Below are 12,500 nucleotides of genomic sequence, written 5' to 3'. Positions count from 1 at the left end.
TGCTGAATGCTGTATATATATATATATATATATATATATATATATATATATAATATATATTATATATATATATATATATATATATATATATATATATATATATATTATATATATCTGACCCTGCTGAATGTGTTTTTTATATATATATATATATATATAATATATATATATATATATATATATATTATATATAATATATATATATAGATATATATATTATATAGATATATATATACACATATATAATATATATATATATATATATATATATATATATATATATATATATATATATATATATATATATATAGATATCATATATATATATATATATATATATATATATATATATATATATATATATATATATATATATATATATATACATATATATATATATATATATGCTTACGTTTATTGAATGCCTCGCCTTCCCAGCAGTTTTTAAATTTTTAATTAATTTTAGTTATAAAAGAAACAGTCATGCCTTCTCCTAAAGCAACTGATTTTGGGAGAGAGCACGTAGTAGGGAGGAATTTCCGGTCTGACGGAAGCTTATGGTAAGATAGGCAAGTCACAAGAGTAGCTAGGCCTCAAGATGGATTTTAGGAACTTCTTACAATAAAGACCTATTTTCTTCCCAATTTGCTGGCGGTGTTATCACTTTCAGGCAGAGCCCGAGGCGGTGTATGGAAGCCCAAGAAATTCCGAGAGAACCAGCATCTCTCTCAGTTCGACTGCAGTCGTGACCTAGGACGGATGTCCAGCCAGCCAGCCTCCCACACTTAAGCCTAACGGCGTACTGGCGCACCAAGAGCCTCAGACCTGAGACAAAGCCAGGCCGCATTTCTACAAAGATCCACAGAACATGGCATCCAGATTCCCTGAGTCACGTGTCAAGTCTGTCCGCCCGCAAGTGTTGCATTACCGCAAGATTTCAAAACCAGCTTCATTAAGTGAATTTCATTTTGCGCCAGCAATCATTCACTTGAGAGATATTATTAGTCCATGTAAGGACCAGTTGCATTTACTTAACCTTGGCTGTTAAGCAGCCTCTTGTAAATAAATAGCTGTAAAGTAATTAGCTGAGTTTCTGGCGACCTTTCCTCTAGAGTAAATGTTCACTTTAAATCCTTTTTTACGGTAAGTTCAAGCAATTCACTTTGTTTTCCCTCAACTATTTCTGTTTGCGTATTGTAGTCCTTTCAAGGCCAGGCTCATACGTAACAATGTCGACCTCGCCGAAGATTCGAACCTAGCTTGCTTAAAAAGCTTGTAAATCGTGTTATTCCGTGTAAAACGTAGTGTAAATGTTTTTACCAAGCGCAAAATCAAAGCATACTTGCAGCGGAAGACACACACTGGCTCACGGTAAGGTATACCATTCATATAATATGATTATTTTATAACAAATGTTACCTTAAGGTACGTTTAAGTATTTTTATTACGAAGTGTTTAAAAGAGTGTAAGTAGAAATATTATTATTGTAACGGCGAAAGCGCCAGAGCTTAATTTTAGCGGCAAACAATTTGCCCCGCGAATTCTCTGTTACTTTGTACTGTCCTCGTCTGACAAGACACGAGCACGTGTTAGATAGATGCCAGAAAGTACTAGATCAAACTAGAAAGTACTTTGACTGGGTTTATTGCTGTGTTAGAAAGCCTAGCTAGTTAGGAGTGTTCTACTAATAGTTACGGCAAAAGAAGTGTACAATTCTTTTGTCTGTGATATGTTAATGGAATTCATTTTAACTTAGTTTTCATTCCAAGTGTTGGTAACCGCTAGCCAGCCAGCTCTCGTCAGCTGGACGTATGCGCTCTCTCAGGCCTGCAGCCAACCTTAGTTTCGCACAACGCAGCCACGTTTTGTATCCTTTTAAGAATTAGCTCGATTATTTAAGCAAAGTAACCTAAGTCTTGATGTTTTAACGTAAATAATATCAATCTTCATATTAGCATCGATCGTTCTGCCAGAGAAATTAACGTAACTCATCTTAGAATTTTGTGGTGTAAATCGTTTTCGTTTTTACAGAAATCAGCTGTCCTCTGCTCGCTCACCGCGTTTCATGTCGTATCGCTCACCAGCTCGCTGAGCAAAAATTTCATTTCACTTCGGACTTAACGTAGCCTCTTTTACAAATGTTTGCTAACATCGTTTAAAATCCTTACCGTCATTTTCGCTTGTCACAGGGACCTAGTAACCTTACGTAAAGTTAACGTAAATCTTCAAAGTAGAGTAAATTACAAGAATTGTTAACGCAAAACGCGTCGTTGTAACTTCATATTAAAACGCAAATCATTTTATGTAAGCGTAAGCCGCTACCATTAACGTAAACATCGTTCACCGCGAGCGTGTTATCATTTTCATAAAACATATTCAAAAGCAATTCTTTCAGTAAACGTTAACATAAGTAGATAATTTAACGCAAGTTGCGTCGGATTAAAACTAAAAGTATTAGTTCAATTAAATACCAGGGAGTTTGTCATATTTCATTTTTCACCCTCTCCGAGAGAGAGAGAGAGAGAGAGAGAGAGAGAGAGAGAGAGAGAGAGAGAGAGAGAGAGAAAGACCAGAACCAGTATTATTCACGAAGCCAAGAGTACTACGTCCAGTACCATACCCATACATTAACATTATTTTAGTCTCTTGTGTCTTTCATTTACACTGAGCGTGATACGTACGCGCCTGTGTCCATTGCAGTTTTGCAAGCATTTATTTCCTTTACCGAGTACTTCAGCAAAGGACTGAGCATTTTCAATTTACCATTACCTGTCGTTGCCCGAGTGGTCTTTTCTAATTTTTTCACAAAAGACTTGCGTATACCGCAAGCACCAACCGCACAGTGTGCCACCGCAACCTTCATTACTTCTAGACAAGGAAGCCTACCAGTCTAGGACTGGCCACCACCAGTGCACATCAGGTCTTACCATTTTACAGTGCCACTAATTCGTGACACTGTCCATCGACTGGCTGCTGAAGTACTCCCACCTTTTACTTTCTGTCCTCCACCATTACACTCTGCCCCGAACAGAGTACCATTTCTCTTCAGTATACTTGGGTATACTGCATTTAGTGTCGTCCGACGGGACACACCATTACACTACCAGTGCCCAAGGAACGCCTCCTTGTAAGGGCCGTGCACCTGTACAGGCCGTACAGGTAGCCCTTTACCTGCATGTCCGTCCTACGGAACGCCCAATCCACTGGTGAATCCGCTATCCCGGATCACCCAATCAAGGGAACGTCCCCGAAGAAGGCGCAACACCAGCACTACTAGTGCTGTCCCCAAAAGGAACGCCTCCTGAAAGTGCCGTGCACCTGTATTGGACCTACAGGCTGCCCATTCCAGCGTCTCCCAGAGGAACGCCCTTAAGTGTGACGTACGCTGTGCACACCATTTGATTTTTCCGCCTCATCAGAAGGTGCCAATCCCAAAGTGCCCCAGAGCACCCAGTCCTTTAAGACTTTTCATCCGAGCCTCCACTGCAGCCTAAAGAAATGGCTTCTGCTGCCCAACCACACATATCCATGGAGCTGGAGAAGCTCCAGACACTAATGGCTCTGGGCACGAACGCCGGTTACACTGGGCAGGAACTCACCCAGTGGGTGAAGGGGCGGATGGACGATCTGCTCCTGCAAGAGAGAGCCGCCAGAGAAGAAGAGAAGAAGGAAAAAGAAGCAGAGAGGAAGCATGAGCTAGCTCTCAAGGAGAAGGAGCTCGAGGTGGAGAAGGCACGACAGTGAACGCCGAAGCCCTAGCCATGCAGCCAGCTCCCAGCCCACACCTACGGTGTCGTCCAGTCCTATTGACAGCATTAACGCTCTCATCCCGAAGTGGACTGAGGATGAGCCCGAGGCATGGCTGGAATAAGTGGAAAGCCTATTCGAAACAAAAATACCCTACCACTGAGATAGAGAGGGCCGCACTGCTTGCCAAGCACCTGGATGGCAAGGCTAAGACTGCCCTCCGCTCACTGGATCAGGGTCAGCGAGGGGACCTGGTGGAAGTTTGCCGGGTCATTACGAAGGCCTATGAGATCACCCTGGAGAGGTGGAAGCAGCGTTTCCGAGGTCAGGCCAAGGAAGTTGGTTGGGCCTGGGGAGATTACTCTTACCACAAAATCCAAGCCGGGCAGCATTGGCTTGACGCCATGTTGTGCACCGAGTTTCAGGACCTGTTTAACAGGATCATGCTGGAAGACTCTACCAGTGTGTACCTGGGCCACTCGCAGTGCACCTTAACGACAAGCAACCCAAGACACTTGCGGAAGCTTGTCACCTGGCTGACGACTGGGAGACTTTCAACCCCTCTCACAGCACCGCCCACCGACGCATAGTGCCACCCGGTCATCTCTCTGGATCCCCACTCGCCCAAAGAACGCCACCAAGGACACCACGGACTTGCAACGTTTGCAAGAAAGTGGGTCACCTCGTAGCAGAGTGCCGCCTCAAGAGCGCTGCGAGCCACAAACCTCCTCAGATTTCTCCTAGGCCACGAACGGTACTCAGCCTCCTCTCAAGACCAGTCAGATGCCTTACAGAGACCAGCCCAGCAGAGGGGATCCTGCAGAGCCTGTGGGGCTACAGGGCACTACTCCCCCGGATATCCCGGGTGCCCCAAGCATGTGCCTTCAACCAGGCACGTCCACCTGATCAGTGCCACAACCCCCTCTACCGTTATGCCCGAGTCCAGGTCTCACCCTGAGCGGGTGTGGACCACTTCAGTCACAGTGGCACCCCTGGATGGCTCTACCCTACCTGTGACTCTGCCAGTTGCGGTAGATACCGGCTCCGATCTGTGCCTCATAGACAGGGACCAAGTGCCACCCAGTGCCACCGTCGACGACCACATCAGGTGGGCCATGACTTGGGTCGAAGGGCAGTCCAAGACCGTTCCCACAGTCGTCCTGCAGGTCACCCCTCCTTGGTGCACCAAACCTCACCGCCTAGGTGTAGTGCGTATGATTCGGCATGGAGTAGGTTTCCTATTGGGACGGGACCTCCTCTGGGGATGTCCCTCCCCCACACCACTCCAGGGCCAAGCTACCTCTCCTCATCAAATCACGGCCAGAGAGGACTCTTCACCTGTGCCAGAGCACACTGCCAGCCTTGGTGACTCCACAGATTCGCAATCTGTGGGGCCATCTCGGCCTTACCGTCCAATGCCGCAGAAGAAGTTCTCGAACCAGTTTTGCCGAGACTGTGGCCGCAAGGGTCACATGTCTGCCAACTACGGAGGGTGCGCGAATTACAATATTCCTGCTATCGCAATGGCAGTTACCAATCCTTCGTTACTAGGATCCCCAGCTCAGGGCCCTATAACCGTCGCACCCCTCCAAGGTCATTCTCCACCAAGCCATGTCAGAGCCTTTGATGACTCCGGCGCTCAAATAAATCCCTGATCACGATTGAAGGCATCAATCATAGTAAGATGATCCTTCCCACCGTCCAATTGAGAGTCGCACGACCTCACCTTACCAAGGTATGTACACATGCAGTTACAAGCTACCTTCCAGGAGGTTACAACCTCCTCCTAGGGCATGACCTGAAGTCTCCCATTACCAAGGGCCCGCTGAGAGGTATTGCACCTCCGGTACCCGTCACAGGTCCAGTCGACCTCAACTCTCAGCCAGTGCCACTTAGCAGCACTGGGCACTGCCAAGCTCCGTCCAGCCTGGACGTAGAGCCACCACTGAACTTGACCTCTGCGCCTGGCCCCGAGCTAGCGCCGGCACCTAACCTAATCAAGGATCCTCCTACAGGAGATCCTCCAACAGGCATGGAGCTTACTGCCGCCCATGGCCAATCTCCAGTCCATCATTCTTCACCCTCAGCTCTGTCGCCCGAGGATGAACCTCCGGCAGACCTCACATTCTCACCTCCTCTGGACAACCAGGAACTGCCTGACCAAGAGTCAGCCTGGAGTTTTCCCCTTACGACTGTTGTCGTAGCAGCCGGAGTGAGGGCCTCCCCTGCAGTAGGTTCCACCTCTACGACGGTTGCTGCAGAGACCGAAGTAGGGTGTTCTCCTGAAATCCCTCAGGCTACCGCTGCCTCTGCTCCTGACGGTATTTCTGGCCTTACCCCAGAGCCGGTGCCTCCGTCTACTCCTAGGACTGGTATAGCCAGGTCCTGGAGGAATAAGAAGAAGAAGAAGGGACGTAACAAATCATTAACATACTAACAAAAGAGCCACATGCTCTCCTTGACACCTGTGCCCGAGGTACAGTGTCACATTTATTTGCAGAGTGATCCTGGCACCTACCCAGAGAAGGTAGCCAGCCTGATCTCTGCCAGTAAACTAACCCTCTAACCCCTAGCAATTGTAATACTAACCCTCACTTAAATATAATTACCTCATTACATTTCCATCCTGGTCTACTAACCACGCATCATCCTCACGCATCATTACCTCATCTACTGTATTTTAACAATTCGGTCGCCGAACCGCTGCTGTGCGTACCACACTCTGGAATGATTGCGTCTCCATTTAACTGTATTGAGTAGGTTAGGCTAATGATTTAGTACCAGGGTATTAGGGTAGTAACAGAAAGAATTTCCAAGTTACCTTATTTAGGGGTAGAGTAGATTGTCGTCACAGGCGACCCGTAGTTATCACTTAGGCTAGACTACATTACTCCAAAAAGTTAGTACACTTAGCATCCTCACCTATAAGTTAGGTAGGTCACTGTAGTTAGCTGTATCACTGCTCAAAAACCTTTAGTTAGAGTAGGAGATCTGGGTAGTCGAGACGATCAACTTATTTAAGCAAAGGCCTTCACGCCCGAAAGGGAGTGAATGCCTTCTTAACAGGGGGAGCTGCTACGTTTATTGAACGCCTCGTCTTCCCAGCAGTTTTTAATTAATTGTAGTATAAAGAAGCAGTCATGCTTCCTCCTAAAGCAACTGATTTTGGGAGAGAGCACGTAGTAGGGAGGAATTTCCGGTCTGACGGAAGCTTATGGTAAGATAGGCAAGTCACAAGAGTAGCTAGGCCTCAAGATGGATTTTAGGGACTTCTACTATAAGACCTATTTTCCATCCTAATTTGCTGGCGGTGTTTATCACTTTCAGGCAGTGCTCGAGGTGGTGTATGGAAGCCCCAAGAAATTCCGAGAGAACCAGCATCTCTCTCAGTTCGACTGCAGTCGTGACCTCGGACGGATGTCCAGCCAGCCAGCCTCCACACTTAAGCCTAACGGCGTACTGGCGCACCAAGAGCCTCAGACCTGAGACAAAAAAGCCAGGCCGCATTTCTACAAAGAGCCACAGAACATGGCATCCAGATTCCCTGAGTCATGTGTCAAGTCTGTCCGCCCGCAAGTGTTGCATTACCGCAAGATTTCAAAACCAGCTTTATTACGTGAATTTCATTTTGCGCCAGCAATCATTCACTTGAGAGATATTATTAGTCCATGTGGGGACCAGTTGCATTTACTTAACCTTGGCTGTTAAGCAGCCTCTTGTAAATAAATAGCTGTAAAGTAATTAGCTGAGTTTCTGGCGACCTTTCCTCTAGAGTAAATGTTCACTTTAAATCCTTTTTTACGGTAAGTTCAAGCAATTCACTTTGTTTTCCCTCAAACTATTTTCTGTTTACGTATTGTAGTCCTTTCAAGGCCAGGTCCAGGACAACTATATATATACTATATATCTATAATATATATATATAAATATATAATATATATATATATATATATAATATATATATATATATATATATATATATATATATATATATATATATATATATATATATATATATATATATATAATATATATATATATAACATTATATATATATATATATATATATATATATATATATATATATATATATATATATATATATTATATATATATATATATATATATATATATCTATATATATATAATATATATTATATATATATATATATATATATATATATATATATATATATATCTATATATATATATATATATATATATATATATATATATGTATGTGTGTGTGGTGTGTGTGTATGTATAACAGAATCACGAAAGTTAGGAACGTGGTAAATCCATACATAAAGATAAATGCACGAAGGAAAAATAAACGAAGGAGTCTGCGAGATCTTTCGACTTAAAAGCCCTTTACTGAAGCAGATACTGACAAAAATACGAGAAAAGACAATACAAGAAGGTTCGTATAAACTGACAGATAGGGATTATAAAGGGATTAGTGCCTAGAATCCGACACACCTAGAGAAGATAAGAAACCTTCCCAAACAAGCATAAACAAAGGGTGCAATTAAAGGTTTAAGACAATCATCTCAGATACAATCTCCAGACAATTAAAAGGATTATAGGTGACAGCTATACGGAACCTGGTAAACAAAACCATATTCACAAAACATGACAGACATACATTACAATAAAATTTTCTTTTTTATTAACTCTAAGGCAACTGATTTTTATTTAAGTCCGTAATTATATATTTGAGGTCGTTCTTAAACATGTTACAGATACAAGGGTCTAAATGAAAAAGGCCACGACTAACATTGAAATTACAATGAAAAGTAAGTTGTATTAAAATAGATTCTAAAAGATTTCGTGATAAGACATCTCTTGACCGTGCAATTACTGAACTGTCAATCCAATTAATTCGGTGGTTGTTTTCACTTAAATGAAAAAATAATGCATTAGATTTTTGCCCAGTTTTTACAGAGTATTTATGCTGGCTTAGCCTTACTTCTAAGCCCTTGCTGGGACTGTCCGAGATAGAATGAGGGACAATCCATACATGGAATTTATATATTATGTTGTTGCTTTCTCTGGGGCCATTTTTTTATTACATTCTTTTTAGTGTGTTATTATAGGAAGAAACAAGGTTGACATTAAAAGCTTTTAACAATGGTTTTAATGGTTTCAAATCCGTTAAAATAAGGTAAACTGAGAATGTTCTTAGAATTTTTCTTTCTGTGTGTTATTTTCAGTATAAAACTTTTTGTGGGCTTTATTATAACAAATGTCTAATATATGTGAAGGATAGCATAAATCTTTCCCTATTTTTCTTATGTATTCAATTTCTTGATCCAAATATTGTGGACTGACAATTCGCAATGCTCGTAAAAACATAGAGGAAAAAATTGATATTTTTATATTAAGATGTGGCCTGAGAAGAAATGAACATAAGTTAAGTTGTTAGTCGGTTTCCTATAAATACTGAATTTACATTGAAATGGTTCTCTATGTATCAAAACGTCTAAGAAAGGGAGGCAATTGTCTTTTTCTAATTCTAGAGTAAACTTAATCATGGTACCTGGCTATTTATTTAGAGAGTAAATCATTTACATCAATACCGACAGGAAGAACAGCTAAACAATCATCAACGTAACGATACCACTTTACAGGAATATGAATGATATTAGGTAAGTAGCGTTTTTTGAAGAATTCCATATACAGGTTTGAGAGCAATGTGATAAAGGATTTCCCATTGCCATGCCAAAAATTTGTTGATAAAATTCACCATTGAATATAAACTTACAATCACAAATGCACAAACCTCACTCGTGAGTGAAATAATGTGACTTATAGGTAGAGGTAATTCATGCTGAGTTAGTTCATTGCTAAGATATAAAATAGAGTCTATAGGGACTTTAGTAAAAAGAAAGAACTACGTCAAACTAACGAATCTATCAGTAGGGCAAAGAGCAATTTTTGTATAATTATCAACTAAATCTAGAGAATATATATGAGAATCGGAGATGGTTCCAAGTAACGGGGACAAGATCTTAGTGATATATTTCGAGAGTTTATATGAATTGAACCAACAGTACTGATAATAGGCCGCATAGTGGTTTATTTTCTTTGTGCGTTTTGACTAATCCATATAAGTAAGGTAGCGAAGGAGAATTGACTGACAATTTGCCTAGTAGTTCTGTGTTATCTTTAAGGATACTTTTCACTATGCTATTGAAGTTTTTTATGACTTGATCAAGAGGATTTTTTGTTAGTTTTTTATAAGTCACATCATCATCCAGTAGGCTTGCATACGTGATATGTAGTCAGCTTTATCTAAAATTACTATACTATTTGACTTATCAGCTTTTGTGATGTGGATAGTATTGTCCTTTTTAAGATCGGTCAAACTTTTCTTAAAGCGAGCAGGGAAGTTACTTTCATGCTTAACATTGGCAGCTCCGTAAACAATACCTTTAATCATGTCGACATGATTTTGAGGAAGATCACAATATTTTTCAAATTTACTTAGGGATGACCCAATCATTAAAGCAGAAGGTCTACTTGTTGCAAAGAAAGATAAACCATATCCAAGCGCACTCACAACATTTTCACTTATTTGTTTACTAGATAAGTTAACAACACAATCTTGACGTGCACAATTAGTCCAATCACTGCTATCAATAAGATTTTTTAGTTTTCTGTCGAGTTTCCTTTTCAGGGCATCTGTAGTCATACGTAGTTTTTCGTAAATTTCCGGTCGCAGCGAGTCCTTCCAATCAGCCGGGATGGAATGATTGAAAGAGATCCTTGTTCTTTCCAGTTCCTTGAATTTTTCTTTCTCTTCTTGCTTGGCGGCTGCTATGTGCTGTTTCAACATCATGGCACTAAATTCATTGAATGGGTGATTGTCATAATCTTCTTAGACGGCGTGGCAGCAAGGATTTTAGGGGAGCACTTGTTTCAGAAAGGGCACTTCTTCAGGAACTTAAGACGAATTCTGGCAGAATTCAAAACGTACGCCCTTCATTTTCCCTCTCACAAACACCCGTCCCCCTACCCTTGATGTTGCGTGGGTGGGAGGCCTCTGTTGCCTAGTAACATTACTTTGTGAAACCTGTTTCCACGCATAGTTACCTGTGGTTTTTGCAGTGTAGTGCTGGATTATGCCGGGTAATAAGCACATTACTGAAACACAGGTTGCTCAGGTAGTTGATTTATACAAGCAAAAAGTGTCAACCTCCGAAAATGCTGCTAGTGTCGGTGTGACAGTCAGAACTGCCCCCAGCACTGGATTAAAAAGTTCAAGGATGGGGGCGAGAGGGCCCAACCACAGGTTGGAACATCGACAGGGAGAAAGAGGAAACTAACCAACAGAGACCTCAGATATCTTTGAATTGCTATTGAGAAGAATCCAAGGGCTTCCTCTAAACAGCTGAAGGAGCAAAACAGGAAAATCTTCAGTCATGTCTGTGCCAGAACCCTAAGAAAGTACATAAAGAACGGCTTAGGCTACCGTTGTCTTGCTGCCAAGAAAAAACCGCTCCTGACGAGGTGTCACGTTAGGAATCGCCTTTCATATGCTAGGCGTATGTTGAAGAATTTAACCCTCCAGCACTTTAAAAGGATCCTTTATAGTGACGAAGTCACATTCGGAGTGTCCTCAGGCCCTTCAAGGAAGGTTTACCGATCCTGTAGTAGTGACCCTTACCGGGAGAAGTACGTGAATATGACCACGAAGCACCCTGATTCTTTGATGTTCTGGGGTTGCTTTTCATACCACGGTAAAGGGGCGTTGGTAACACTGCCAAAGAATGTTACTATGAACCAGTACAACTACTCTGAGCTGAACCAGTACAACTACTCTGAGCTCTTAATGGAATATTTGGTACCGTCAATGGTCAAATGTCATGCAAAGGTGTTCATGCAGGACGGTGCCCTTGTCATAGGGCAAAAACAGTCACAGATCTTAAATTCTGTAAAATCCCTTTTCTTGGTGACTGGCCTGGCAATAGCCCCGATCTCAATCCCATTGAGAATTTGTGGGGCATCATCAAAGCACAATTAAGGGACCGCGACACCTCCAGTCTCGAGAAACTAGAGAGAGAGGTCAGAGACTTTTGGGAGAACTTTTCCGAAACCATCCTTGAAAACTTAGCCAAGAGTGTTCCAGGACGACTTCAAGCAGTTAAAAGAAGCATGTCGCACCAAGTATGAGAAACCCCTTAAAAACATCAATCAAGCACATCACAGCATCGTAGTGAATAAGTATTTCGAGGTATTGCGTGCATGCAGTAGGATCTATAGGACGCATCAATCATTTTTACCCAAACTGTATATATATATCTTACAAGTGTGTAATGTTAAGTGAAATCACATATCATGTCTTTCTTGGAGACAGGCTGAGCTGTAAGGGCAGCTTACTTGAGTGAAAATAATTTGAATACACAAGCAGTTTAACCGATAGATCACTCATCCTGTCATTAGGCATGTACATTCGTTTGTACGGATGTTACAGGCCTAATAGTCCAAGGCACTTGCGAAAGTCACATTCTTTTTAATTGAACACTAAGAGGTCAGGTGGTACACGCCGAGTGTCGGGAGCGAAAGCCCCATCGTAAAGGTAGTACATATTTTGTAAAGACTTAGAAAACCGTTACCTTTGAAAAAGAGAGAGAAGTGTGAAATACTCTCTACGTGAATACCTTGAAAAGAGTGATGTGTGAAGTGTATCTTTTATCCATTATTATCCTTATTACAGATGGGTCCTACTCCATGGCTAATTTAGAGACAGG

Source organism: Macrobrachium nipponense, chromosome 21 (assembly GCF_015104395.2).
Source record: "Macrobrachium nipponense isolate FS-2020 chromosome 21, ASM1510439v2, whole genome shotgun sequence".
NCBI lineage: Eukaryota > Metazoa > Arthropoda > Malacostraca > Decapoda > Palaemonidae > Macrobrachium > Macrobrachium nipponense.
Note: the sequence above shows the minus strand (reverse complement) of the source record.